The sequence below is a fragment of the Armigeres subalbatus genome, chromosome 2 (genome assembly GCF_024139115.2).
Source record: "Armigeres subalbatus isolate Guangzhou_Male chromosome 2, GZ_Asu_2, whole genome shotgun sequence".
NCBI lineage: Eukaryota > Metazoa > Arthropoda > Insecta > Diptera > Culicidae > Armigeres > Armigeres subalbatus.
In genome coordinates, this window is record NC_085140.1 from 125163277 (window position 1) to 125187309 (window position 24033).

General features: G+C 41.1%; 1 pseudogene; it reads right to left on the minus strand.

Annotated features, from left to right (window-relative positions):
* Positions 1 to 788: 788 nt before the first annotated feature.
* Positions 789 to 23811, minus strand: LOC134209228 (uncharacterized; annotated as a pseudogene).
* Between the last annotated feature and the right edge of the window lie 222 nt (positions 23812 to 24033).

Sequence of the window (24033 nt, forward strand, 5' to 3'; positions counted from 1 at the left end):
TGGAAAGAAATATTCGATTGATAACGCTATTAGCGATTGAAATCTCGCCTAATTTCGTGACGGTCTCGAATTTGGAAATTTTCATATTACACCCCGTATCCGAGTCTTGACGTAGTTTACGTCAAACATAAAAGAAGAATTATCTATACGCGAGTGCTCTATTGACTTGTATAGACATGCTGGGTTGATTTCGATTGAATGCCAGACGTATATACTGCCGTGAATCGCATATCTGTCCCATCTTTGCTGGGTTTCCTATTCATATGGGACAAATATGCGATTCACGGCAGTATAGTTGAACTAGTAGGCTGAACTGAAAGTACTTTAGAGAACCTAGAACGGCTGTCTCAAACTAATTTGCTTCGATTTTGATTTGATACCAAGCGGAGTAAACTAATTGATCTGAACTCCAAAACTATTTGGGGAACCTAGAACATCAGCATTAAACCAATGTGTATTACAAGGGCTTGCATTGACAAGATGAGTTGATTTCCGTTATGGAGTTCTTCTGAATCGGTAAATAATACTTATATTGAATTTGATACTCTTGAACGAATCTTCGTTCTGTTCTGTTCTGTTCTAAGCTGTGTTTTCCAGAACGGAGCGCAGTAAGCGCTGTGGTTCCTTTCCTGAAGCATAGTCCGCGAGAAAATTTTCAGAAAATCAGGCAATAATTAATTAAATTTAATTTAAGCAAAGCGCATCTGTAAAAAGCCGATATATACAATTTGGGTATAACTTACTTTAGTCTTGTGTGTTGTCGATGATGGCGTGTTTGATCGCTGCTGCTATGTTGAAGTGTTTGCTGATTTCTTTGGTATAAATGCCCCTTTTTGAGCATTCAATCTACCTTTCGTAATTTTTTCACGATAGCGTACGACCTTTGCTCGTGTTTGATTCTTTAGATACACAATAAGCTTCTCCGCTGGTATTGGCATTTTCCTAATCTCAATCACTCTTGACCTTAAATCTTTCTTCACGATACCCTAGTAGTTCTCGATGTTGTTAGTATTGCAACGAAATTTGTAATCGTTACTTGGGTTTGGCGTAGACTGTCAAATCCAAAATCAATGAAATTTGTTTCCTTTGTGCACGCGTTGTGGTCGTACTTTTTTAATTTCACTACATACATTTTTTTACTAACTTTATACCAATCAGAATTTTTATGTATTATTTCTGCGCTTTTTTATTTATCATGGCTGTTTCCACGTCGGTTATGTCACTTTCGATTTTCCCCAAAACTTCGTGTTGCATTTCAGGAAATGCAATGTTTGCTCTCTCTCGCTATCGCCACGCGTAGAAATGTTTCATAATCCCTACAGTGGATCAACTCAACGGAAAATATTTTTGCAATTCGTTCTTCCTATTACGAAAAAGAAATAAAAGTATAGAAAAATATACAATATAGGTACATTATGAATTATACCATACTTTTGAATCCTGAAGTAAGTATTTGATATCCTTTATATTTTTTTACTGAGATGAACCACACACACAGGAAGCATAGCACATCTGATTTATCTATATACTGTATCAGTTATGTGTTGTCCTCGACGACATACCGATGCATACAATTAAGATCAGTGCTGCAATATTTCAACGCATGAACGTAATGTTATTTGTTATTTCTTGTCTTATTTCGTACCAACATTTGAAAAGGGCCTAATAGCCAACATTTATTCCTTCTGATTCTTTGTCCACATATGTGGCTATATATGTAGATGAAAAATCAGAAGGAATAAATTTTGGCTGTTACGTCCTTTTCATATGTTGGTCTAGATTTTTTCCAGAAAAGAAAATAAAAGAATGATACATTTCATTCTGATACGCAATCAACACCAGAGTATTTATTCATTGAGTGTTCATTTTACTTTATTTTCTTTGCTCTTCGTTCGTAAACGACATGATGCCAAGTTATTATCAATTCAGTAGAAAACCGAATTATAGCCTAACAACAAAAACAACTAAAGAAAATGACGGAAGCAATTCAGCGGAAAAATAATCGCGTCAACTCGCGGCCGCGGCACACTTTGATCTATCACAGGTGACCATTATAATACAATTCAGTGCCCTCTAGGAAAATGTCGGACTCATAAGTCGGATTAGAAGAGCGACGATCTGCCCGACTAAGCCCGATACTTCCAAGGGTTGGACGATCCGCCTCATATCCAACGATTTTGCCCCGTTTGCTTCGACATAACAAATGAGCCTCGACGTGAAGTCCGATATCGAACGGATGTCGAGCTATGAAAAATCAAGCCCTATGAGCCTCACGTATAACTCCGATATCGGACGAATGTTGAGCTATGACAAATCAACCCCTTGTCGAGCAATTTTATTTTCATTGCTTTTATGAAAAAAAAAAACATTAATCCACCTAGCGGTGATGATGCCTTTCTCGCTCATAATAAAATGTGTCTAGAGAGGTTAAAGGGAGGTCAAATAGAACAAATATAAAGCACTTGTCATAAGACGAGTTTGTACAATCCCATTTAATTCCACCACTTAATTGTACCTTGACAGATACGAATTTCGAACTTAACAGTAAGGTTGTCTTCGTCGACTAGTCGACTACTCCAGTCAAGTACGAGACACTGAAGACGTCCTTACTGTTGAGGTCGAAATACGTATCTGTCAAGGTACAATTAAGTGGTGGAATTAAATGGGATTGTACAAACTCGTCTTATGACAAGTGGAAACATTCCTCTAAAAAGCTCAAAATAATTTTCTTAACAGAATTATAGCAGCTAACGAAGTTGGATTTTTCTCACAATCCATACGTTAAGCCTAACTTCGGAAGTGGTGCGCTGTTTTCACTTGGAGAGGCGCTATACAGCGCAGCGCACCACTTCCGAAGTTAGATTTAACGTATGGATTGTGAGAAAAATCCAACTTCGTTAGCGGCTATAATTCGGTTTTCTACTGAATTAATAATATTTTCATTCCTAATGAAAGCCTTTCAGTAACATCTAAATTGTTTTATATTTTCTGAAATTGGCCTCGAAACAGTATCGCAGTAAGTGGCAGCGTTTCTTAAGACCGTAAAATCGTTATATGTTCAGTGAAAAGTGATGGAAACTAAATCTACTGTACCAAAATCAACCGACTCCTGAATGAGCGGAGGTATTCGCTCAAGGAAAAGAAATTAAATTTAAAAACGTTAGCTGAAATTACATCCGAACTCATTATTTTCGAAGGATCAAGAGCCCGCAGTGAGCATAGTGGTTGCAATTATGAACAAAAAACTTTTGATGCTCAAAACTTTGTGCGGCACTGCCGGATTCAATCCGGACATTGCTCCCTTGAAAGGGCTTTTCAAAAATCAGGATACTGTCTCAAAAAACGCGAATAAAGGTTCCCCCAAACACACGCGACGCAACAGTCGCGACGCGATTCTATCGCTTGGCGACAGCGATTCTATCGCCGTTGGTATGGAAGCGTAAATAGAACACTGCCTGCAGCGACCCAACGAAAGAATCGCGGCGACTAGTTGTCTCCGTCGCGGCGATGAAATCGCTTAGGTCTGGGGGAGCCTTAATAGCGAAGCGACCAATCGCTATTGACCGGCAGCTGTTGGCTTGGAGGCTATTTTAAAACTTATTTCCTGCCATAACATGCCGCTTGCCAGTCTGGACTGGGAAGGATTCAAGGTATTAATCGATCCAATTACTAATGCATTGAAGTTCAAACATAAAAGATCCAATGTCAAAAATCATCTTACCATGGCAGCAGACAACATCAGGCAGGTGATGAAGGAGGAGATGGCAAGAAAGTTAATCAGCTTGAAAATTGATTCCGCATCACGCCACAACCGCAACAAATAATCAATTTATTATTAAAATTGTTTCAGCAATGCTAAAAGTTTCTCAACTGCAAGTTTTCTAAAAACAAGAATTCTCGAAGCACTGAAGAGATTTACGGTTTATCTCTTGACTAATAGTTCTCCGTGACTGTCAACAATGGAACAAACATGTGTGCTGCTGTGAGAGAGCTGAAAGTAGAATTTGAACGAGACTTGGTAACAGAAGTAATGTTTGAGCAGGACGATAACGAAGATCAAGATAATGTGCAGCGAAAGCTATCGGCTGGCTTACTTGATCAATTTCAAAATCAAATAAACCTCATTCGGTGCTCCGTTCACGCAAAAGATATTTTAGTTACAAGATAAAGATTGTCGCTTCGGTTCCCTTTGTTCTGCTGTTCGAAACATGTTGGGTACCGAACTATCAAATCGTATGTATTTTTCTTTGTCACCAGCACTAGTAAATGAAATCGCCAAAATGTGGACATCAACATCAAAACAATCTGTTTGAGAGTTACGATTAAATGAAATATTGTTATTAAGGCATAAAGGTGATAAAAGGTACATATTTAAATGTTTATTATCATGATGTATACCTGAATTACAATCATGTCAGAAGTGGTTTCTGATAGAAACATGCGAAATTAACATATAGGGGAAGGTAGTCGGTTACCGGCACTGGTCGGTTGTCGGCACCCCAAGATAACTTCCCAGCCAGCACAAGATCGTATATGATGTCACATATGATGCTAAAGTGGAGGCCATATAGGTACTTCCCCATACAATATGTACGTATATCGCCTCCACTTTAGCATCTTATGTTGCATCATATACGGTTTTGTGTTGACTGGGTTATGACATAAAGCAGAAGCTCCGTATTCTGACAAGCATCATGTTTGGGTAATATCAGTACGATGATTTTGTGCCCAAAACCAAACTCAACAGTCGCATGTGTTTCGTTTTACGAACAAAATATTTTATAGACAAGTGAAATCCCACTCAAAAGTTTTTTTTTCGATAATATGATTAGTGTTTTTCAGTAGTGTAAATTGATTAAAAAGTTAATTTCATTGAGTATCCTTTATTACTTGGAACTTGATGGGCTACAGCTCTTCGATGAACCTACGCCGAATGGAGTATCCTTCTCCACTGGACTCGATCCTGGGCCAATCGCTTCCAGTCACCCTGAACATTGAGCGCCCTCAAGTCCTCTTTAACTGCAAAAAGCCATAGTGTACGCGGCCTTCCACGAAGCCTGCGGCCTCTTCCGGGTTTTCTACTAAATATTATCTTCGCTTGAGGTTCTTCCGGCACATGAACAACGTGACCAGCCCACCGTAGTCTGCCGTGTTGTATAAGCTTATTAATATCCAGCCCTTTATACACCTGGTACAATTCGTGATTCATGCGACGCCGCCAGATACCGTTCTCCTGTTTACCGCCGAGTATTGTCCGCAGCATCTTACGCTCAAACACTCCGAAAGCTCTCCGATCAGCCTCCTTAAATCGTCCATGTTTCATAGCCGTATAAAGCCACCGGAAGAATCAGAGTAGTATACAGCGCGAGTTTTGTTTTCGTTTGCAGACTACGGGACTTAAGCTGATTACGAAGTCCATAATAAGCCCTATTTGCAGCTGCAAAACGCCTTTTCACCTCGCGGGTAACATCATTTTCGCACGTCACTAATGTTCCAAGATACACAAATTCTTCTACCACTTCAAATTTTTAACCATCCAGCACCATTTCGCTACCACGTTGGTTGCCAGCGACCATGTACTTCCATGTAATCCTCTCTGTCTCCCTCCTAAAAGGCACAAAAGCCTCTTCCACGGCACGGCGATCAAACGCTATAATATCGATCTCATCCGCAAATCCCAGGAGCATATGCGATTTTGTGATAATGATACCGCTTCTTTGCACACCAGCTCTCCTAATCGCTCCTTCGAGCGCTATATTATCACCCTGCTTTTTTCCATCTAAGGTAACGAAAACGTCGATATTTCAACCGCAACCCTTACACTTGATTTCAATCCGTCCAACGTTATACGAATCACCCGTATCAGTTTCGCCGGAAAATCATGTTCAAGCATAATTTGCCATAATTCATTCCGTTTTACTCAATCGTACGCCGCCTTAAAATCAATAAACAGATGATGTGTGTGCAAGTTGTACTCCCGGAGATTTTCAAGGATTTGTCTCAGGGTAAACATTTGAAACTTGCTTGGTATTCGCCGACGAAGGACTCTTCAAGCGGTTTCAATCTGTTGAACAGAATACGGGACATAATTTGTACGCCGCATTAAGGAGGGTTATCCCTCGGTAATTGGCAAATGAGGCCATCCAACCAGCTAGCAGGCATTTCCGCGTGTTCCCATAGTTTCGACATAATATGGTGCAGAACTTCATAAAGCTGCTCACTGCCATGTTCATCTCTTTACTAGCTATTTTTAACCTCATCTAGTGTAAGCGACTCCACAGCCTGTCCATCGTCGCTAATATTTATTCTTCTCACCGATGCACCGTCACTTCCACTTTTCAACAAAGTCTCGAAGTATTGTTTCCACCTGGCAGCCACTTCGGTTTTATCTGTCAGCAAATTCCCTAGTTGGTCTTTGCACATGACGGGAGATGGCGCTGTCTTTCTCGCACGCCATTGACAGACTCATAAAACCTCCGCATATCGCTCTGCTCCATTTTTTTCCTGCGCCTTGCTAATCACTTGTTCTTCATATTCTTACTTCTTCCTGCGGTGGGTCCGTTTTTTGGCTGCTCTTGCTTCCTTGTACCGATCTCTATTTTATCGGGCACCCGACACCAACATCCGGCTTCTGGCAACGTTCTTCTCGTCTGTCACTCGAACCACATCGAACCAACCGTCCTGAGACGCCTCTGTGCAGTGCCTACCACTTCTCGTGCTGTTGTGCTCACCGCTCCATGGATCGACTCCTATAGATCGTTGATGTTGTCGCTAACGTTGATTGCACTTATCCGTTCGTCGAGCTTCTGGTGGTACTCAGCCGATACTCTTTCCGCCGACAATCGCTGGATATTGTAACGCATCGTTCGCTGTGATCTTTCGTTCGATACAGTTGACAACCGTGATCAAATTTTACTGACAACGAGGTAGTGATCAGAGTCAATGTTCGTCAATGTTAATCTGCTTGCCCATCACTACGAAACCAGCTCCATGCTCTCCTTTTCCGCACCCGTTGTGATAGATGTTACACTTGAATTATGTGCTTGAATGCAGTGTTGGTCGTGGGGTCCACGGCTTGGAATTCACGTTCTCCGGATCTGGGCCATCGGACTTCTTGAATAGCTCCAACCTTCTGCAGTTCGCGAGCCAGAAGGCTCACTCGTCCAGGTTCATTTGGGGTCCTGACATTCCAGGTACCGAGTTTCCAATCATAGTCCTTATTTCGTTGCCGGATCGGTTGCTAAACAAAAAGATCTCTCTTTCTTCTATCTCCAGTTTTCGTGGTTTTTGAGAGGCTTCAGTAAGCTACCTCACCAGGATCGCGTTACCTACATCGCGATGATGGGACTGCCACCTTAGGTATAGCTGACGCGATACAGCATTTCGTTAATCAGCTGCTGGGTACCAGGCAGACGCTGTTTGAGCCGCACCTCCTGGTGAACAGACGCTTGAGGCGTACCTTCTCACTCTAGCTGCTGTCAAAAGGACAACAGTGCCCAGGCTGCACTACCAGCTAAGTAAGCAACCCTTAGCTGGCGGTCTTTTGTCATCGGACGACCCGTGAAAGCGTAAGATGGGCAGAGCTCTGTTGGGCGCTCCTTCCTTGATGTCAACCCACCATTTTGCAGAATTAGTACTAATTACGTGTTAAAAACCCAGATTAATCCACCTAGCGCTGGTGGTGCCTTTCTCGCATTTAGTTAAGACACCAACCTTATAAGGGATTTAAATGGTCCGATGTACCATTTTCTTCATAACTTTTAAACGCAATTACCGATCGTTATAAAATTCAATAGTGATCAACAAGGCTTTTCCCCTGTCGAATGAAACTTGATGCGAGAAAATCGGTTAAGGATTACTATACGAAAAGTTGTCTAATGTTTTTTTATAGCTTTTGTGCACACACATACACACACACATACACACACATACACACTAAACACATACATACACACGGACAAACAGACATGTGCTCAGCTCGTCGAGCTGAGTCGATTTGTATATAATACTATGGGTCTCAGAGGCTTCTATAAAAAGTTCGTTTGCGGAGTGAAATGATAGCCTTTCGGTACAACTTTGTTGTACGAGAAAGGCAAAAAGAAAAACTTTTTTTTTCCAAAATTGATGTTAAATTCGGTTTTCGGCACCCAAATGTGGTCGGTTTTAGGCAACCCTTTTTGTGTTTGAAATATCATCAGTGACGGCGTCTTATTAAACGCAGGTAGCTTGTTGTTAGTTTAACCTTGTTGCTGGTTTGAAAAATTGATATTTCTAGACCAACATGTGAAAAAGGCTTAACAGCCAAAATTCGTTCTTTCGAACGCTAGAAATCGATAGACTAACATTTGAAAAGGGCGTAAAAGCCAAAAAAATCTTTCTGGTTCTTTGTCTATGTATTTAGTTATGAATGTAGACGAGGAATTGGAAGGAATAAATTTAAACTGTTCCACGCTTTTTAAATTTTGGTCTATATTTGAAAAAAAATGTTATTGTTTGGTATCAACAAAAATGTTATGGGTGGTATCAACCGACTACATTGTCGTAATTAATGCATCTTTCCTCATGTGCTATAGAAACAAAATAATGAGCAAAAAAACCTTATTAAACCACCTAGCGGTGTTGGTGCCTTTCTCGCGCGTTAGATTCACACAAAAAAACAAGTTAGTGTTTGCGTGCTTTGCGTTTAACAAAATAGTATTCTGGTCACAAATTCTGAGTCCATAGTCCGATCTGACCAATTTCAAATAGCAAACAACAGAACAGGATTTCGCGTCGAATGAAACTTGTTTCAAGTAAATCGGTCAATGCTAAGTTCCCAAAAGCGTGTTTACACATGCACACACACATACATATATACACACATAACTATAAAAAGTTCTTTTTTGAAATGATTTTGTAGCTTTTACGTACTCTAAGTGTATGAGAAAGGCAAAATAAAATGTGCCGACAAGCCACTTTCCCCTACTTAAATTAAATTAATTTCATCATTCGACACACTTAAATTATTTTGCCGACCTCATGTCATATTTCTATATAAGGGACACGGCAAGTATTTCCTTCTGTCGTCGTATGGCATTTGCTAGACCTCCACTGTAGCAGAACGTTTCTCCTGAGCTTACGATTTGGTACGGATGATCTTGGCAAAAAAAGGTCTCTTTTATTGGTTTTTGATACTATGACGAAAAGACGAAAATGCCTGCCTTCACCCTTTTAGAATTGTAGTATTACATTTCTGTACCAACCATACGGCTATGCATCAAAACGGATCTTACTCATGTGACTCATACACTGCTGGCATTCTGTTCTGCTTTACATCCTATTTCAAGCGCCGCAGTAAAACACCTTTTAAACAACAATTTACTGCAGTGACATCTAATTTTGAACGTGCGGCATCTGGCAATCAATCGGCCCCCGCAAAGTTTGTTTTAAGATCCATTTTTATTCATTACAGGCTCAAATGCCTCCCATAATTCAATAAATATCAACCCGGCTGGCGGTACTATCGACGTCCGTAGCGTGTGCATCATCGCCGAGATTCCACTAAAGTCAAACGGCGGTGATCGACAGCGGCGCTTCCATATAAGCTCGGAGGACTACGGTTAATTAACATGCCGAATAAAATTAGCTCATCAAGCCGGCTGCGGCTTCGTCCATTCTCTCTTTCTCTAAATGGGGGGTTTCCGTGCGCGATCGATGAAGATCGACAACTATCGAGTTGATGTATGGGAAGATCCCTACCGCCGATAAGAACGATGATCTTCAGTTTCGATTGGCTGCGTCAGGGATTTCGGAAATGAGGATTGAGCTACGAGCTGTGATGAAGGTCGCGAAACGACCTATTGTCCTATCGGAGAGCGGGTCATCTATAAAAGTATTAATCTAGTACGAAAAAAATCACTTACGTTCAGATACTTAGGTGGTCCAAATATATGTAAGTGTAGGGTCTGAGAATCTAAAGAAATTTGAATTGGTGGATGATGAATGACCCAAACACAAATAAACAACTGATCCTTCACCCTAGTCGTATCGTCATTTATTTTTATCAAATCACGTTTATTTTTATTCTCTGCTGCCCTGTCGACCCTTTGACGTCGTCGAGAATTTCATGTGTTGCGGCGCAGAATCGGTTTAGAAACAGCGGCACGACAAAAACTCATCAAACCATTGTGTAATGATTTGTGGCACGACAAAGAGACCCGGGCAATATTTCATAATTCTCCTTCACACTATAGTAGTTGCTTCAAGATCTCTGTACGAAGACGATATCGTTTTAGTGGTGCTGATGAAGTCCACCAAAGTCAAAAGGAGCTGCATGACATTCAATTTCATGACAATAATTGTAGCGTTTCGTAGTAAAGCCAAACGATGCTGTACTATTTGGTGAGGTAAAGGCTTTTCCTTAATTAGAGAAGTATGTTTACCATGAATTCGGTTAAACATGTTGTCATTCGTCTGAATATGAGTATTATGACGCTGACGTGCAATTTTTAAATTTCATTTAATTTTGCATGGCAAAATAAGTCCTCATGATTTGATGCTGTTCATCAAGTGAATTGCGACTATCTCGAATGACTTCACTTCCATTAGAAATAGGCGTTCGCTCCCCATTTTTGTATTTCCATGAGTCTCCGACGTCAGGTTAAAAAATAGACTTATTATTCGCAACAATAAAAAAAGCTTCCAAAGCTCCACCCCCTGAATGCATTGATCCTATCGCGCTAAGGCCACTAAAGACGTTTCACACATTGCCAGCACGATTATGAAGAGATCTCAATCTGTCACGGAGACGTGCCCCATCATCGCCTATTGCGTGCATACCGCCTGTCTGAAATCTGAAATACCGCTGAATGAAAAACATTTCACGCCTTCATTGATGCCTGGAGTTTTAGCAGAATGGCAAATTGCTTTGGTGATTAAGATTTTGCTCGCAAGTTCATGATCAGACAGAAGTCTTTTGAAATTAGACCCAGGTGTGTCCTGTGAACTTGGTGTGGAAATGCTATCGTTTGCAATAGCACTGACCTATAGACATACATACAGTGCATTAGTCAATGTACACCAATACAAGACAATCATTTAAGTTTTCTTGATGAGAATTAGATCCCCCAGTTTCTTCTTATTCTTCTTATTGGCATTACATCACCACACTGTGCACAGTGGTTCGCTCCAGAACAAAGGTTGGCCAAAACCTCAAAATGTCCCTAAAAATATCCCTTATGTTTGTATTATGGTATTTTGATGGTTTTTGTCACATACATACTTGAACGTGAGTGTTGGAAGCACTACTTTGGCAATATACAGCCGTTTTAGGCATCTCTGTAAATAGTAAATATTTTCATTTTCTGCTAAATCCAAATTTTGAAAACAGATCGTTTCGCAACAAAGACGATCTCACTTGCCATAAAACTAGTTAATACTATTCCATTTAATTCCATTACTTGATTGTTACTTCACAGTTACGTATTGCGACTCCAACAGTAAGGCCATTATTGGTTTTCTTACTTGACCTAAGTGGTGGAATAAAATGGGATAGTCTTTTGAAAAGTGAAAAAAAAGCTATAAATAATGTTCGTATCAAAAGACTTGCTTGCTAAATACTGGCTTTGCATGTGCTAAGACAAATAATTTTATTTAAAACATCCACTATTATGGAATATGTTTGAGAAAAGTTGTATTTGGAAAGAATCAATTAATTTGAATGACAAACGAACAACTTTTATTACAACAACTATTTACATTTGTATTCTTCATAATCTTGACTTGAAACAACTATTCCTTTTCCTTCCTTGGAGAAAGTTTTGAAAATAAGAAACCTTGTGTGTGATATCTTCTAGTCGTTTGGGAAGAAAACTATCCAATTATTTCACTTAAAACAGCAATAAAAATATTCAAATAAAAGTGTATAAATGATTCCGTCATTGAATAATTATGCTATGATCTTCATTTTTCAGCTCTCATTTAATGCTTTCATTACATGTTTTAAATATTAAATAATTATATCGAACGTTTCAGCTTCAATCTAATCATTACCCGGATACCTTTTTCGTTTTCAAGCGAATTTTTTTAGGGAACTAAACATCGCAGGAAATTGGTGTGGGTGATATCAAAATGAAACTCCAGTAAGGGGGGACTTGGGAAGGGGTTTCTTATTACTTTGACCCCGTAATGTACCGACAGGGTACTCGGGTACCCATGTTCTTGGTATGACTATAACTTCGTCAGATTTCAACCAATTTGGACGATTCCGTTTGCTATGGATTCTGAATCACATAGAAACCAAATGATGATTTCTTGTATCCTGGGTCACCAGTTTCGTAGAAAATTCGAGGATTATGACTTCACAATGTATTAGGACCACCTGATCATGTGGTCCCGGAACGGACATCCCAAAATTGGTTCTCGTGGGCCCTATAGTTCACACTCAGTTTTTAATTCTGCCCTTCGGCAAAAATCCGCACAGCCGTCTGCCCAGCAAAATAAAAACTGATTTTTCGGCAAATTATTTGCTAATTTTCAGCAATTTTGACAGAAATCTCGACAAAAAACATGTTTGCTGGGGCATGGCTGTGCGAAACTCGGTAAAAGTTTAACATTTTGCTGAGATCCCGGTAAAAAAAATTAAGTGTGTGGCCACAAATTCATTCAAAAGAAGCCCTGGCAATATAGGTATCAAAATTCTTGGAATTGTTTTGGAAACATGTTTTTCCAAGAAGGTGGGACCGATGCTGGGTCATTAGGCAGAACGGACATTAGGCCGAAAGGTCATTAGGTCGAATGACAAGTGAGGAATGAATAGTGAAAAATGACGGTGAGATGTGAAAAGTAAAAAGTGGAAAGAGAAAAGTTAAAAGTAAAATGAAAGAAATGAGAAGAGCTTAATGGAAAGTGACACAGTGTCGACCCGATTTCGTTACTCCCCGATTTTGTCTACCTCCGATTTTATCACGTCCCGCTTTTGTTACGGTTTTGACCCAATTTGTTGCCCCAAAAATTTTGTTGCGAAAAACTGAATTAGTATCAACATTTTAGAAATTGTTCCGGAAGCATGGTTTTATAAGCTGATGAGCATTCAAGAAGGTTTGCCATCGAAACGGTAAACCACCAAAGGTGATTAAAAATAGTCGGGCGAAACAATTGCTTGGATTTTTTAAATCTATGTTGCCAGGGTCCCCAGTTATTCTTGTAGGATTACCAATCCGCAGATGCCAAGTTCGATTCTCGATCTAAGATGCTTTCGATTGGGAAATGTGCTCAACTCTCTGGGCATAGTGTATCCTTTGTGCTCACCACACAAGACACATAGTTAAGCAATTGATCGGCATAGAAAAGCTTTCAATTTATTTTACTATGGATATAGGCACGGCAAACGCTGGGTAAAGCGTACCATTGGTACTTCGCGTACCTGAAGGAATAAAATAGACCCCATCTAGCGGTCCTTAGCCTCTTACCCAGCTACTCCTATTCCTACCTCCCCGTGGTGCTGGCCGGGATACGAGCAACCTTAGGGAAGATCGGGTAACCAACCCCGGTGGGAACTATGGTCGTATGCCGACAGGGAAGGGGAGTTTGTTACTCTCCGGAGGTGCAAATCTTACGGAGCGTCTGTTCTCCATGTCAGGATTGGCTCACAACAGCGTCTGTTCTCCATGTTAGGGGCGGCTGATCGTCGTCCGAGTGCCAGCGAGGGACTCTAAGTGAAACTGTGCACCTTGGTCCACCAGGAATAAGGAGGCATGGTCCTCCGCAAATTTAGGGGGTTTGGTGTCAGGCCCTGCAAGCCAGCCTTTAAAAAAAACATACGCAACGAACAATCAACAAGAGAGAACGGACCGGAACCATCGACGAAGACCACTGCGACGAAAGGGGACTAGCGATTGGAAACTCGGTTCGTGGAACTGCAAATCTCTCAACTTCATCGGGAGCACACGCATACTCGCCGATGTACTCAAGGACCGTGGATTCGGCATCGTAGAGCTGAGGAGGTTTGTTGGAAGGGATCAATGATGCGAACGTTTAGAGCTAATCATACCATCTACCAGAGCTGCGGCAACACACACGAGCTGGGAACAGCTTTCATAGTGATGGGCGATATGCAAAGGCGCGTGATCGGGTTGTGGCCGATCAATGAGAGAATGTGAAGGTTGAGGATCAAAGGCCGGTTCTTCAACTTCAGCATAATCAACGTCCATAGCCCACACTCCGGAAGCACTGATGGTGATAAGGACGCATTCTACACGCAGCCTGAACGTGAGTACGACAGCTGCCCAATCCACGACGTCAAAATCATCATAGGAGATTTGAACGCTCAGGTTGGCCAAGAGGAGGAGTTTAGACCGATTATTGGGAAGTTCAGCGCACACCGGCTGACGAACGAAAAAGGCCTACGACTAATCGATTTCGCCGCCTTCAAGAATATAGCCATTCGCAGCACTTACTTCCAACACAGCCTCCCGTATCGGTACACCTGGAGATCAACACTGCAGACAGAATCACAAATCGATCACGTTCTGATTGATGGACGGCACTTCTCCGACATTATCGACGTCAGGACATATCGTGGCGCTTACATCGACTCTGACCACTATCTGGTGATGGTTAAACTACGCCCAAAACTATCCGTCATCAACAATGTTCGGTATCGACAACCGCCGCGGTACGACCTAGAGCGACTGAAGCAACCTGATGTCACCACTGCATACGCGCAGTATTTCGAGACATCTTTGCCGGAAGAGGGTGAGCTCGACCCTCTTGAGGACTGCTGGAATACAGTCAAAGCAGCCATTAAAGATGCAGCGGAGAACAACGTCGGGTATATGGGACGAAGTCGACGGAACGATTGGTTCAACGAAGAGTGCAGACAGGTTCTGGAGAAGAAGGACGCAGCGCAGGGGGTAGCGCTGCAGCAAGGTACCCGGCAGAACGTGGAACGTTATAGACGGAAGCGGAGACAGCAGACCCGCCTTTTTCAGGAGAAGAAACGCCGCCTGGAAGAAGCGGAGTACGAGGGATGGAACAGCTGTGCCGTTCTCAAGAAACACGTAAGTTCTATCAGAAGCTCAACGTATTCCGAAAAGGCTTCGTGCTGCGAGCCGAAATGTACCGGGATAATGATGGGAGCATCTTGACGGACGAACATGTAGTGATCGAAAGGTGGAAGCAGCACTACGAAGAACATCTGAATGGCGCTGAGAGTACAGGCAGTTAAAGTCAAGGCAACGGAGGAGATGACTACGTCAGTTCAGCGGACGATGGAAGCCAACCAGCCCTCACCTTGAGGGAAGTAAAGGATGCCATCCAAAAGCTAAAGACCAATAAAGCAACTGGTAAGGATGGTATCGGAGCTGAGCTCACCAAGATGGGCCCGGAAAAGCTGGCCACTTGCCTGCTTAAATTGATAGTCAGAATCTGGGAAACTGAACAGCTACCGGAGGAGTTGAAGGAAGGGGTTATAAGCCCCATCTACAAGAAAGGCGACAAGCTAGAGTGTGAGAACTTTCGAGCGATCACCATCCTTAATGCCGCCTACAAAGTGATATCCCAGATCATCTTCCGTCGTCTGTCACCATTAGTGAATGAGTTCGTGGGAAGTTATCAAACCGGCTTCGTTGCCGGCCGCTCGACAACGGACCAGATCTTTACTGTACGGCAAATCCTTCAAAAATGCCGTGAATACCAGGTCCCAATGCACCATCTGTTCGTTGATTTCAAGGCGGCATACGACAGTATAGACCGCGTAGAGCTATGGAAAATCATGGACGAGAACAGCTTCCCTGGGAAGCTTACCAGACTGATCAAAGCAACGGTGGATGGTGTGCAAAACTGTGTGAAGATTTCGGGCGAACACTCCAGTTCGTTCGAATCGCGCCGGGGACTAAGACAAGGTGATAAACTTTCGTGCCTGCTGTTCAACATTGCGCTAGAAGGTGTCATGCGGAGAGCCGGGTGTAACAGCCGGGGTACGATTTTCAACAGATCCAGTCAATAAGAAAATTATTTTGAGCTTTTTAGTGGAATGTTTTCACCTGTCATAAGACGAGTTTAAACAATCCCATTGAATTCCACCACTTAATTGTATCTTGACAGATACGTATTTCGACCTCAACAGTAAGGCCGTCTTCAGTGTCTCGTCTTCAGTCGAGTCAAGTACGAGACACTGAAGACGGCCTTACTGTTGAGGTCGAAATACGTATCTGTCAAGATACAATTAAGTGGTGGAATTCAATGGGATTGTTTAAACTCGTCTTATGACAGGAGATCCAGTCAATTTATTTGTTTCGGATGACATGGACATTGTCGGCCGAACATTTGCAAAGGTGGCAGAACTGTACACCCGCCTGAAACGTGAAGCAACAAAAGTTGGACTGGTGGTGAATGCGTCAAAGACAAAGTACATACTTGTGGGCGGAACCGAGCGCGACAGGGCCCGCCTGGGAAGCAGTGTTACGATAGACGATGGAAGTCGGGCCTACTACGGGCTCCAGAAGAAACTGCGGTCAAAAATGATTCACCACCGCACCAAATGTGTCATGTACAAGACGCTAATAAGAACCGGTTGTCCTTTACGGACATGAAACATGAACAATGCTCGAGGAGGACTTGCAAGCACTCGGAGTATTCGAGAGACGGGTGCTTAGGATTATCTTTGGCGGTGTGCAAGAAGACGGTGTGTGGCGGCGAAGAATGAACCATGAGCTCGCCCAGCTCTACGGCGAATCCAGTATCCAGAAGGTAGCTAAAGCCGGAAGGGTACGATGGGTAGGACATGTTGCAAGAATGCCGGACAGCAACCCTGCTAAGATGGTGTTCGCTTCCGATCCGGCAGGTACGAGACGACGTGGAGCGCAGCGAGCGAGATGGGCAGACCAGGTGCAAAACGACTTGGCGAGCGTGGGGCGTATCCGAGGATGGAGAGATGCGGCCTCGAACCGTGTATTGTGGCGTCAAATTGTTGATTCAGTGTTATCTGTTTAGATGTAGACTAAATAAATGAATGATAGATGCCGTAGATAGATGATAATTGCTGAAAAAAGCTGTAACAAACGCAAAAAAAGACAAAAAAAAACACACTTAAGAAACGCTTGAATTACATGAAAAAATGATATTTTACCATTTTAGATTCAGTTTAAATATTAGTTTTCTATACAGAAAACTACAAATGTGTATATTTCTAATTTTGAGGGTTAATTACTATGATTTATCTATTAATAGCAATTGCTAAATTATCAATCGACTTCTTATACCGAATATTGGAGTCAGTGTAATGAAAAGTTTAGTTCTTCCATACTAATTAATTTTAATACAAACTTAAAACGGCCTGTGCACAGTCAATTTATTCTAAACCGGAAGATTTTTGGAGGGCACTGGAAGCATTGGATGGAGTTGTGTGGGCGTAATGGCGTATGGTGGATTTTTTGGAGCACCCTAGGGAAAATCCATTAGTAACGTAAGGTAAAAATGGTCCGTTTTCAACGACCCGTCACCCTTTGTCACACTTTTGTATAAAGCAACCAAACAATTTGGGTACTCAACCAACCTTCACCTTAAATGCTTCGAATACACATTCGATTACATATGGTCTATTGGTGGAATCTAAATTTGAAACTTTCAGAAAACTGCGACATAATAATTCGTGCTTTAAAAAAAGAAGCCCTCACCGAACTATTTGCGTGGCCTGAGCAATTTATAGGAACCTGAGAACACCTGCTTATGTAGAAAGAGTCAACATGGACTATGTCCAAGATTTTGATGATCCCCAGGTCACTTCGAGTAATGGGGCTTGCCTAGGAAGTGGTGGGGTTTGACAGAAGGCTCTGATGAACTTCTATAAAAAGCCGCATGTATCCGTGAAAGCAACCGCCAAAGCAACCGTGTGCCGCTTAAAGTGTATAAACCTAAGTTCTAGTGTTAGGTGAGACACTAAATAGACCTGACAATACGCGACGCGACGAGTAAAGGATCACGATTGCTAAATATGCAGACGAAGGAATAAAATTTGGCTGTTACGCCCTTTTCAAATATTGGTCTAGAATTGAAAGGCTTGATTGATTAGAACTTTTGGAAACATCGTCAAATTAAAAAAAAACGCAAACTTTTGATGTATTGTGAATTTTGCCCTGGGTATTTGTCAAGTGAAACTTTAAACACTTTTCGGGCTTTGTTAAAAGCGAATTGTGTCAGTATTGCACGGAACCGTCGAAATGTTTATATACATTTTTTTGCACTCACAATTAAATTAGAAATAAATGCTCCAGAATTACAATGTTTGAAGGGTGTCAGGCCATTACGCCGAATGCCGTTTGGTCGAACTTCATTTGGCTGAATGCCGTTTGGCCGAATAGTTAAAAAATTACTTCAGGTTACTAGTAGTGAAGAGTATGAAATTAGAGGTGAATAATGAGAAGAAGCGGGCCGTGCGGTAAGACGCGCTGCTACTAAGCAAGATCATGCTGAGGGTGGCTGAGTTCGATTTCCGGTGCCAGTCTGGGCAATTTTTGGTTTGGAAATTGTCTCGACTTCCCTGGGCATAAAAGCATCATCGTGTCACCCTAATGATATACGAATGCAGAAATGGTAACTTGGCTTAGAAACCTCGCAGTTAATAACTGTGGAAGTGCTTAATGAACACTAAGCTGCAAGGCGGCTCTGTCCCAGTGTGAAGATATAATGCCAATAAGAAGAAGAAAAAAAATAAAAAGAAGGAAGTGAGAAGTGAGAAGTGGAAAGTGGGAAGAAAAAATTGAGTTGAAAACAGAGAACTTCTGCCTTCGTCTTTTGTCCTTCTTCTTACTTCGTTCTTTCTTCCTTCTCCCTTCTTCATGTTTTTCTTCTCCCTTCTTATTTTTCTTTTTTCTTTCTTCCATCTTGCTTCTTCCTTATTCCTTCTTCCATCTTCATGCTTCTTGCTTCCTTCTTTCTTCTTCCTTTTTCTATCTTCCTTCTTTCTTTTTCCTTCTTCTTGCCTCTTTCTTCCTTCTTCCTTCTACCTTCTACCTTCTTCTTTCTTCCTTCTTCCTTATTCTTTCTGCCTTCTTCCGTTTTTTTCTCATTAATTTTTCCTTCTACTTCTTCTTTCTACATTCTTCTTTCTTCCTTCCCTTCCTCCTTCCATTCTTCCTACTTCCTCCTTTTTTCTTTCTTCCTTCTTCCTTCTTTCTTCTTCCTTCTTCCTTATTCTTTCTTCCTTCTTCCTTCTTCCTTCTTCTTTCTTCCTTCTTCAATTCTTCCTTCTTCCTGCTTTCTTCTTCCTTCTTCCTGCTTCCTTCTTCCTTCTTCCTTCTTTCTTCTTCTTTCTTCCTTCTTCCTTATTCCTTCATTCTTCTTTCTTCATTCGTCCTTTTTCCTTCTTCCTTCTTCCTGTCTCATTCGTCCTTCTTCGTTTTTCCTTCTTCCGTTTTCATTATTCCTTTTTCATTCTTTAATTTTCTTTCTTTTTTCTTCCTTCTGCCTCCCTTCTTTTTTATTCTTCCTTCCTTCTCCCTGCTTACTTCTTCCATCTTCCTTTTTCCTTCCTTCTTTTTCCCTCTTTCTTCTTCCGTAAGAAACGTATTTCAACTATTCGGCCAAGCGACATTCGGCCAAACGGTATTTGGCCAAATGACCCTAAACCGTTTGAAGTGTGTGAAAGATTTGATTCGGAAAATGTAACCACTTTCCCTAGATGGGATTCGATCCCAGACTGTTGCTTTAAAGAAGAACTAAGCTTCAGCGAATGCCAGCAATTCTTCGGAAGGGTATAAATCGCTGTTAAGACTTTTAATTCTTGAATTACTGAGCAAGCTTTCCTTTTTCTTCTGACGTTAGAACCATACAGTCAGCTTACTTTTGGTACATTGCATGTTATGTAATTTTTCTGATATCCTCACTACTAAAAACACAAAATGAAAGAATAAATATCAACATTGGTTGCAACATTAAAACAATTCACACGTCAATCACTTATCTACGTCAATCGCAACAGAAGCAAAATCAATAAAGTTTATCGATTACTTGAACCAACAATCGCCAGCGGCGGCATCAACAGTTTATGTCTGCGGTATTTCCGTCAGTGTGCTTCTCGTGCTGACATGCGCTTACGTCGAACATCTTCGCATGAAAAGCAAAAGTTCTAAGCCAACGAACTTCATACCCACTAGCATCGATAACGACGAAGACGACGCGGCGCAGGATTTCACTTTTGATGATCTTGAAATTACAGACCCACTCGTCACATCAACACTCACATCTCTGGGGGAGAGCCGTTTCAAGCAAAAGCCAAGACGATGAGGCTGAACACCGATCCGGCACGTTATTCGCAGCCACAATCGCGGACAACAAATTATCTTTGACGTGACATCGCCTTTCGTGCCAGCCAGCAGCAACTGCCAAACTGCAACATTATAGGGCAGCGGTTCCTAAGCTCGATTCGTCCCTAAAAAAAATCTCTGATATCTTTCAATTCAAAGAACTCATAACTGTCTTGGGACGGAATAGGATTCAATTGCAAAATCAAATTGCTTTATCGTTTAAAAAATCTCCAAGGGATCGAAGAGGTGTTAATCGGAATACAAATTGTAACCCCTGACAAACCTCTCTTCCTGCATAATGCCAAAGTATGAATGGAGAAGAACAACAGATTCCGTTGTTGGTTGCGTCGCCACTGAAGTCGGCGACGGAGCTTTGGGAATTATTTGCTCGAAGCTATTGAACGAACCACCACCGGTTGATTGATATTAGCAATGTTGCAAACTTTGGGGTCGCCGAAGCCGAGTGTATGAAATTAGAACTTTATAATTAAACTGTTATGGAGGTAACCTTTCACGTGATAGGGTTTCGCCGAACGAATTATGACACACAAATAACCATCATATCAATCAACGGGGTTCTGCCTGGTATCGTGGTTCAGTACATTTGATGGGATGTAGTGCTCAGCTATCTTTGAAAAAGGCGACGAGGTTCTCACAATTTGTCATCACCTATGTTTCTTAGCTTTGTTGCAGGTTTTCAATCGAACGCTTCGGAAATTTATGGGCCATGATAAAATTTATTATGTTGGATTTCTTGTATGTTTGAACGTTTGGAATTTGTGTGCTGAACAATAGCTTCTTTGCCTAATACGTGTTTGAATTCGGACTACATTCAATTTTGTATGACATTCGGTATGACAACATATAGTCCGATATAGTTTCAAGCACATAGAAACGATTGTGCCTTGTGCTCCCCTGAGACATTGCCGCCTCGCAGCTATTCATCTATAGCGCTTCTACCGCTTCTACAGTTATTGGTCTTGCTTTGTAGCCGCACATCCCACCGCACGGCTAAGAAAAGCCCCTTACGAAATGCTTTCAATATTCCAAATTTCTGATTAAGATATAGTCCGGTTTATAGGTATCAGATATCAAATAGCAGCAAAATAAAATGTCCATGATGAATTAGAAACTTTCCATAAAAAATAGGGAATTGCCAATAAAGAAATCAGGGTATGAGCAATAAATAATTATAAAATTTCCAGAAGATTAAAATTTTCATAAACAGTTCAGAGTTTTCCACAAAACAAAAATAAATTGGCACTGTTAAGGTCACTCCTGACAGAATCCCAGTTTCAAAGTGCTCGCGTTTTCGCGGGCACACCACTCGATACGGAAGCAACGCACAATTGTCATTTCTATTTTTTCATTTTTGTTGATTCAGCTTTGCTGCGTCGCAGCATGCGTGAAAAAATAAAAATGACAGTTGTGCGTTGCTTCCGTATCGAGTGGTGTGCCCCCGAAAACGCGAGCACTTTAAAACTTGGATTCTATCAGGAGTGACCTTAAAAGCAAAAACTGCAATTATAAAAAAAGAATTTTCCATAAAAAAAATCAAAATGTTCCACGGAAAAAATTCTAAATTTCGATAAATAAATCAATATTAGCAATATATAGGGGAACGGTTCGGCACTTCATCCCATTGCTCCTATTTCCATCCCATCATGGGATTTTACGACAATCTCTAGTGGCGTGGGAATGCAACAGACGCCACAGGAGCCTCAGGGAACAGACCTATAGGATTCTATAGAATCATCTCAGGTCGGGTATTGCGCGTTCATGTCCCCCAAAAGGAGAACAGGGCGAGGAGAATCGTCGCCTACATTGCTTACCTTTTTATCGATGCCCGGTAGATTTCCGCCAGGTCAATAGACATATACCACACAAACTGGAAACACGCAAAAAAGCGTGACTGGTGTTCCCGAAACCATGACTTAAATCACGGTGTGTTTTTGCTGGTTCACATATTCGGGAACGTTTTTTTTTTGCGTGAAAGTACCACGGCGATGGACTCCGACAACTAGGAGGTTTTCGTTGAAGTAGAGTACGTCGAACGGGACATCCCAAAGGACCCCTATCGCCACGAAATGCAGGATGGTTGAACCTATCTTATTTGTTCATTCGTACTTTCCTCTGGGGAAGCGATCTATAGCAGGGCTGCCCAACGTACAGCCCGCGGGCCGGATGCGGTCCTCAGCTCCATTTTTTGTGGCCCGCGCACCGTGGTAGAAAATACTTCATAACCGGCTCACAAGCTTTTATATGTAGCTCGAGATGCCTTTTTCATAATTTATTAATACATATTATAAGATATCACCGGTTTAAAAAAATGTCTGGTAATCAAGCCATTAACTTAACGTGTTCCAATAATTCCTTTTATTCGTATTGGAATCATAATAAAATAGTTTACATATTTTTAAAAGGCTGGATTGAGTGACCAGAACCAGAGTGACCCAATGAAACGAAAGGTTGATGTGGAAAACCACGTTTTCACGTTCGACAAAGGAAAGCCGGTTTTCTCAAATTGTTCGGAAAGTGTTGCTGTGTTGAAAGAATATGATCTGAAACGACATTACGGAACCAAACATGCATACGACATTTACACTCAACTAGGAAGATAACAAATGTTAAAGAAGCTTCAAAGATAAGATGCTAATTTAATTTAAATTTCCATTATTGATTCAAATTATTTGTGAAACAGTTGATTATCTAAGCAGGAAACTCACTTCACTCTGACAAACACGAAGCCAGAAAATGCAGTACGAGCCAGTTTTGCTGTTAGTGATATTTTGTCAAAATGAATGAAACTACACTCAAAATAATTTTCACTTAGAAGCTACTTGAAAACATATGCAGATATTTTCCATGTAGTTTCGGATGTAAAAGTTAAATGATTCATTAGTGATGGCACTCATTATTTTTAATTCACTAGAAAATAAAATCAAATTTAAGTGAATTTTTGTTTGGCCAAGTACTTAAATTTTAAGTGAAACTTCGATAATGTTTATCTATAGTATCCCTGTAATTGATATCCCGTCCACTAGAAGCGGACGAGGACAAAAAAGTGAGTAGAAAGTTAATTCACACTCAGACCATGTTTTTGCAAATCGTTCTCATAATGCTTTTGCAAAATGTTTCATTAGCGATTGTTAATGAACATACATTTCGCTCTGAGAACCCCACTCATATATTTTTCATACATTCGCTTTGAGTAGAATTCACTTAAAGAGTATATAGATATTATTTTCTATGTTTTCTAATTAATTCCACCACATTTCTTATTAAGATGCACTTGTGATTTGAATAAGTTTTATTTGATTCCAGTAAGGCCGATGAGAGTTTCGAATTTTAAAGTCCACATGACTTTTTATAGTGGAATTGAAGTGACAATTATTTTGAGTGTACGTATGAGTTTTACAAAAAAGCGTCTCTTTTATTGGTTTTCGAGACTATGACGGACAGACGAAAATACCTGCCGTGTCCCTACTTGGCGCAGGTAGCTGTCTTCATTAGATGCATTGATGATCATCTTGCAATCACAGTGGTATGGTTATGAGAATCTATGGGCGAAAACGATTGATATTCGTGAAGTACTTGACTATATCCACGCGAGGAATTTGCAACCACCATTTCTGAATGATGTTGACGGAAATGGAACCAGAATACGGAGATTTGCTGTATTGTTGCGAAGTTCGTAGAACCAGAGAGGATTTATTCTCTTCGAAACGAAATCGTACTATTTTTACAAGAT